This window comes from Cucurbita pepo, chromosome LG09, assembly GCF_002806865.2.
Source record: "Cucurbita pepo subsp. pepo cultivar mu-cu-16 chromosome LG09, ASM280686v2, whole genome shotgun sequence".
Lineage (NCBI taxonomy): Eukaryota > Viridiplantae > Streptophyta > Magnoliopsida > Cucurbitales > Cucurbitaceae > Cucurbita > Cucurbita pepo.
Window position 1 is genome coordinate 4,543,254 of NC_036646.1, and position 6,148 is coordinate 4,549,401.

Genomic DNA, 6,148 nt, shown 5'->3' on the forward strand with positions numbered 1-6,148 from the left:
TAGCAGATATTGTTCTCTTTGGACTTTTCCTTTCGGGCTTCCTCTCGAGGTTTTAAAACACGTTTGGTAGGTTTCCACACCCTTATAAATGGTGTTTTGTTCTCGTCCTTAACCAATGTGGGATTTTCACAATCCACCCCCATTCAGGGCCTAGCGTCCTCGCTGGCACTTATTTTTTTCTCCAATCGATGTGGGATCTCCACTAAATTCACCCCACTTTAGGACCCATCGTCCTTACTGACACACCGCCTCGTGTCTACCCCCTTTGGGGAACAGCCTCCTTGCTGGCACATTGTCCGGTGTCTGACTCTGATACCATTTGTAACAGCCCAAGCCCACCGCTAACATATATTGTCCTATTTGGGCTTTCCCTTTCAGGCTTCCCCTCAAGGCTTTAAAACGAGTCTGCTAGAGAAAGATTTCTACACCCTTATAAATGGTGTTTTGTTCTCATCCCCAACCAATGTGGGATTTTCACAATCCACCCCCCTTTGAGGCTCAGCGTTCTCGCTGGCACTCGTTCCTGTCTCCAATTGATGTGGGACCCCCACCAAATCCCACCCCCTTCTAGGCCCAATGTCCTTACTGGCACACCGCCTCATGTTTACCCCCTTCGGGGAACAGCCTCTTTGCTGGCATATCGTCCGATGTCTGGCTCTGATACCATTTGTAATGGCCCAAGCCCACCGCTAGCAGATATTGTTTTCTTTAGGCTTTCCCTCTCAGGCTTCCCCTCAAGGCTTTAAAACGCGTCTGCTAGGAAAAAATTTCTACATTCTTATAAATAGTGTTTCATTCTCCTCTCCAACAAACGTGGGATTCTCACATAGGTGAGAGATAAGTCAGAGCCCATTTGCTGAAAAACTACTCCACAACATGAAGCCTAACAACATGAAGCCTAGCTCTAGGAAAATTAGAAGGTATCAGAACTCATATTACTTTTGTTCCCAAGGCATTATGCTTGTGTCATAATCTCATATTTTATTTTTATTTTTGAAATTAGCAAATCAGGTCGTCCGCCATCTAAAAAACTAAAAGATCGCAAGGCTTCAGCTCACATGGAGTTAACAACCACATCAATTATAAAAATTTAGGAACCTTTAGTAACATACCCGAGCTAAATCTCATTTTATTTATCAAAATAAATTCTCAGCACAATCTATCTCTGACGGTTAGGAATTATACTGACTTTAGATGGTAAAAATAAGGGCAGAAATGGTTTCGGGAGGGCTGAAAAACCTTGGAATCGATATATTATTAGTGATACCAAGCCGATAAGCCGAGCCATCGAGCCAATACCCGAGCCGACGAGTCGAGAACGATGGAGTCGAGCCGCTTAACACTCGTGGGATTCTCTGGACGGTCGTCTGCGGAGTTGGGCTGCCAACGGAAATGCGGCCCGTTACTGTTTGGGCCGAATTGGAGGCTGAGCACAAGGCGGGTTACCCGACCCGCTTTGTCATCTTCCTAACCTGCAACCATGCGAAACTCTAACTTGGCGTTGCGCCGTCAATGATGCAGTCGTCCTGCTTCGATTCCGACTTTCACTTCTCCTGACGGGCACGAGGCGACACGACCCAACGCGATCCAACATCTCGTCTGCCAACCCTAATCGATTTCGACCCCTTTGTCGATTCTCCCTCCAGACAGCAAGGTCACTTGTTCCAACAACTCATCGAAAAACCCGCGAACCAACCCACACGATTTTCCCTCTAACACTCGATTTTCCCGTTCTTTCAGATACCCTCGAACACAGAAACGAGTTTGGAGAGCAAAAGTCGTTTTTCAAGGAAAGAGAAGGGTTAAATATAGGAATATAAAGGGTCTCGTAACATTTCCATTGAGGTAATAACTTTCTTGTCAGAAATCGCGCACCTTTTTCGGCAAGAATAAATGCATAGCATAATATCTTTTAATTTTTGCAGCAAAAATAAAATCTCAACATAAAATCTAAAAGAAATAAAATCTGAACCCTTACATTATCTCCTAAAAAGGACTTTCGTCCTCAAAAGTCTCTATAGCCAGAAATAACTCTGGATACTTCTCTTTCATATCATCTTCTCGTTCCCATGTAGTCTCCTTCATTTGTTGATTTTTCCATCACACCTTGACAAAAGCAATGTTTTTGGTGCGGAGAGTCCTTACCTTGCGAGCTAAAATTCCGAATGGTTGTTCCTCATAGCATAAGTCTTCTGCCACTTCCAGAGCCTCATAATCTATCACATGTGTGAGATTGGCCATATACTTACGAAGTATAGATACATGAAACACATTGTGTACGGTTGATAACGATGGTGGTAGGGCTAACCTATATGCGATGAGTCCAATCCGCTCCAAAATTTCAAAAGGTCCTATAAAGCGTGGACTCAGTTTACTTTTGGGTCCAAACCTTAGAACATCTTTCATTGGCGCCACTTTCAAGAATACCTTGTCGCCCACTTTAAACTCTAGATTTCTTCTTCTTGAGTCCGCATAGCTTTTCTGTCTACTCTGAGCAGTGCGGCATCCTTTCTCTAATCTCTTGTACGGTTTCATTCTTGACTTGTACTAATGGTTCGGATTTTATTTATTTTAGATTTTATGTTGAGGTTTTATTTTTGCCGCAAAAAATGAAAAGATATTATGCTATGCATTTATTCTCGCCGGAAAAGGTGTGCGATTTCCGACAAGAAAGTTATTACTTTAATGGAAATGTTATGAAACTCTTTATATTTCTATATTCAATCCTTCTCTTTCTTTAAAAAACGACTTTTGCTCTCCAAACTCATTTCTGTGTACGAGGGTATTTGAAAGAACGGGAAAATCAAGAGTGTTAGAGGGGAAAGCGTGTGGGTTGGTTTGCGGGTTTTTCGGTGAGTTGTCGGAACAAGTGACCTTATTGTCCGGAGGGAGAATTGACGAAGGGGTCGGAATCGATTAGGGTTGGGGAGACGAGATGTCGAATCGCGTTGGGTCGTGTCGCCTCGTGCACGGGGAGAAGTGAAAGTCGGAATCAGAGTAGGACGGCCGCATCGTTGACGCCGCAACACCGAGTTAGGGTTTCACGTGGTTGTAGGTTAGGCAGATGATGAAGCAGGCCGGGTCTCGCCTCCAGTTCGGCCCAAATAGTAACGGGCCGCGTTTTCATTGGCGACCCAACTCCACATACGAACGTCCAGAGAATCCTGCGCCTTCACACGCGTAACGGCTCAGCTCCCACGTGTATTAAGCGTCCCGACTCCATCGTTCTCGGGTGTTGGCTCGGCTGATCGACTCAGTATCACTATAATATATCGATTACAAGGTTTTCAACCCTCTCAAAGCCGTTTCTGCCCTTATTTTTACCATTTGAGGTCAGTATGGTTCCTAATTGTCAAAAACAGATTGTGCTGGTAGTTTATTTTGATAAATAGCATGAGATTTAGCTAGAGTATATTATGAAAGGTTCCTAAATTTTTATGTGGTTATTATAAGACGTAATTAACCGTTGGAATTAACTTGTTTTGAGTGACTTTGGCCAAGGTTATCGAGGTAAGTGATCTTACTGTTGGAGTTAGCTTATTGTATGTTGTATGATGGTGCGTGCTCTGTGGCCCCTACATGCACCATATTTTATGTGATATGACTATATGATGTATGGATTATGTGACTGTTTTACGCTATGAAAAGTTATGGATTATATTGACTGATTACGCTATGAAAAGTTATGGATTATATTGACTGATTACGCTATGAAAAGTTATGGATGATGTTGACCGTTGATTGTTTATGCTATGAAAAGGTTGTTGATCTGCTAGTATTATATGTCATGAAAATGTTGATCGATGTCATGGATACACGTAGTATTATCGAGTCATGTCATGAAATGCTTATGGAATTGGAATGTATTTTCATGTGATATGTCATGTAATGTAAGAAACACATATATGATGTTAGCAATGCTTATGTAATGTCATGTTAGGTATGTTAAGGGATCTCATGCGTATATGTATGTCACTTGCATTTGGATACTTCTTCTTTATGTTACGAATAAATGAAATATGATATTTATGTTCGCCATGATATCATGCGGGCCCTTTTCTGTTCTATGGTGTCTGGCGACGTGTAATACGTTGTGCCTGACCAAGCCAGGCCCAGGGGTACGTATACGAGCCCACCTGGTGGGTCCATGTGCGCGTATATGGGCCGTGTGTGTAGGAGTACCACACATCTAACCCTACCCGGAAAAGAAAAACACCCAAGGCCATGTAAAGTTTACAAAAAGTTAGGTCCCGCTCATATGTTGCATGTGTTTGCATTTCTAACCCCAACATTTGGGTGACTTATTGAGTATTTACTCAAGCCACATGCTACCTACATTTTTCAGGTAAAGACAAGGCACCAATGTACGGTTGACGGTGGAGCTGAGGACACCATAGAAGTGGACGAGGGGCATTTTTAGTAGTTTACATTTATTTGACTGTTTTAAATTAATGCATTGAACATTGTTTTATTTATATTTGTTTTGAATTCGGCGTTTTATTTTCAGAGTTAGGTTTGTTTGGATTTTTGGAACTTTGTTGTGTTTTCCAATGTGATTTACGATGAGCTTTCGTGTAATGAGTTATGTATTCATGGGTGATATCACTAATTAGGTTTAGATAATTAGGGGGCATTACATGTTTTATGTTTCTAGTTTAGTGTAATGACCCTAAATTTCTACTAACCTAATGTTGTTATCGTCGCCACAATATATTCTCTTATGCGGAAATAAACATTTAAAACTTTATCATAAAACACTATCATAGACTTATATGGTTGAAAACATTTTTAAAGCAACATAACCAAATACGAAATAAAACAAATAGACATTAAAAGTAAACACACTTTATATTAACATAAAGTCTAAGAAATGAAATATCATTATCTTATGCATGTGTTATGGTTTTTACTTGCCATGTTAGTCTTACTTTTACCTGAAATAGAAGTAGCACACGGCTAGAAATACTCAGTAAGTGACTTCACTATTGGGGTCAAAAAATACAAACACATGTCATTCATGCTAGAAATACTCATTAAGTGACTTCACTATTGGGTCAAAAAATACAAACACATGTCATTCATGCTTAAGAACCTATCGTTAAAAACCATCATAAGGGTTGCCTCTAGTCCGAACCAAATTGGATGTGTTGTATTTTTCTATGCACAACCCACACATCCGAGTGTGAGTCCCCAGGCGATTCGCACCCCCCTAGACCCATCATAGTTGAGCTAGTTGTTCATCGCCAGACGTTCAAAGGTCAGCAAACCCTTAAGTATCATGCGAGACATGATAATCATCATCATCATCATCACATCATCATAGTGTACGTGTCCGTATTCATCATCGAAGTGTACGCATTCGTATTCATCATCATAAATGGGGAAGTAACCTGATCGCTTATGGATGTATATAATAAAATGAGGTAAAATTCACAAGAATAAGTGCAAGTATGTACTATCACAAGTAGCAATTAATAAGTAAATTATCGATTTCACAGGGAACCTATCTTTTTGGTTAATTTTATAGCTGGAAATAAGTGAGTTTTTGGGTAACATTCAAATGGGTGTTGGTGATTTTAACTATTTAAACAAAACTAAAACAGAGTGCCCCTGCTGTCGAAAAACAGAAAATGATGAGAAAATCAACTATAATGAGGAAGGTTCGGCTAAGAGAGATTAAATAGATACTTTGTTGTGTTTTGTGGTAAATTTTAGTTCATTTTAATAGATTCCCAAACCCACTTCCAAAGGTCATGAATGGTAATTATTTCCATTGTAATTTCTATTAACAAGGCTCTAGGAATAATTATTCATAACCCTTCTATTACCGTTCAAGTCTCCTTGCTATGGAACTAGAGTATTAAGGAGAATTTCATTGCTCCCTCTCTTCTCCCGAATAAGAGAACAACTATGTACGTAAAATAGCTAATTAAACACACATGTAAATCATTAACAACAACTTTTTAATAAACTAAAATCATACCATCAACATACTTAAACTATATAAAACTCTCTCGCCTCCCCTATAAAGTTTAGCTCTCTATACAAACTGAGTTAAATAGAGAAATCTGCATCTTCATCATGTAAAATTGATGGAATAAGAAAAGATAATAAGGAAATAGAGAGTTATCCCGGTTTGTTGCCGTTC

The 6,148-nt window shown here is 40.0% G+C and overlaps 1 long non-coding RNA gene across 1 annotated transcript; it reads left to right on the top strand.

The window, feature by feature from the left end:
- Positions 1 to 752: 752 nt before the first annotated feature.
- On the top strand, positions 753 to 4,606 carry LOC111801463. The gene is made up of 3 exons (XR_002816142.1): positions 753 to 920; positions 1,004 to 3,510; positions 4,346 to 4,606. It is a non-coding gene; the product is annotated as an uncharacterized LOC111801463 (long non-coding RNA).
- The last annotated feature ends 1,542 nt before the right edge of the window (positions 4,607 to 6,148 follow it).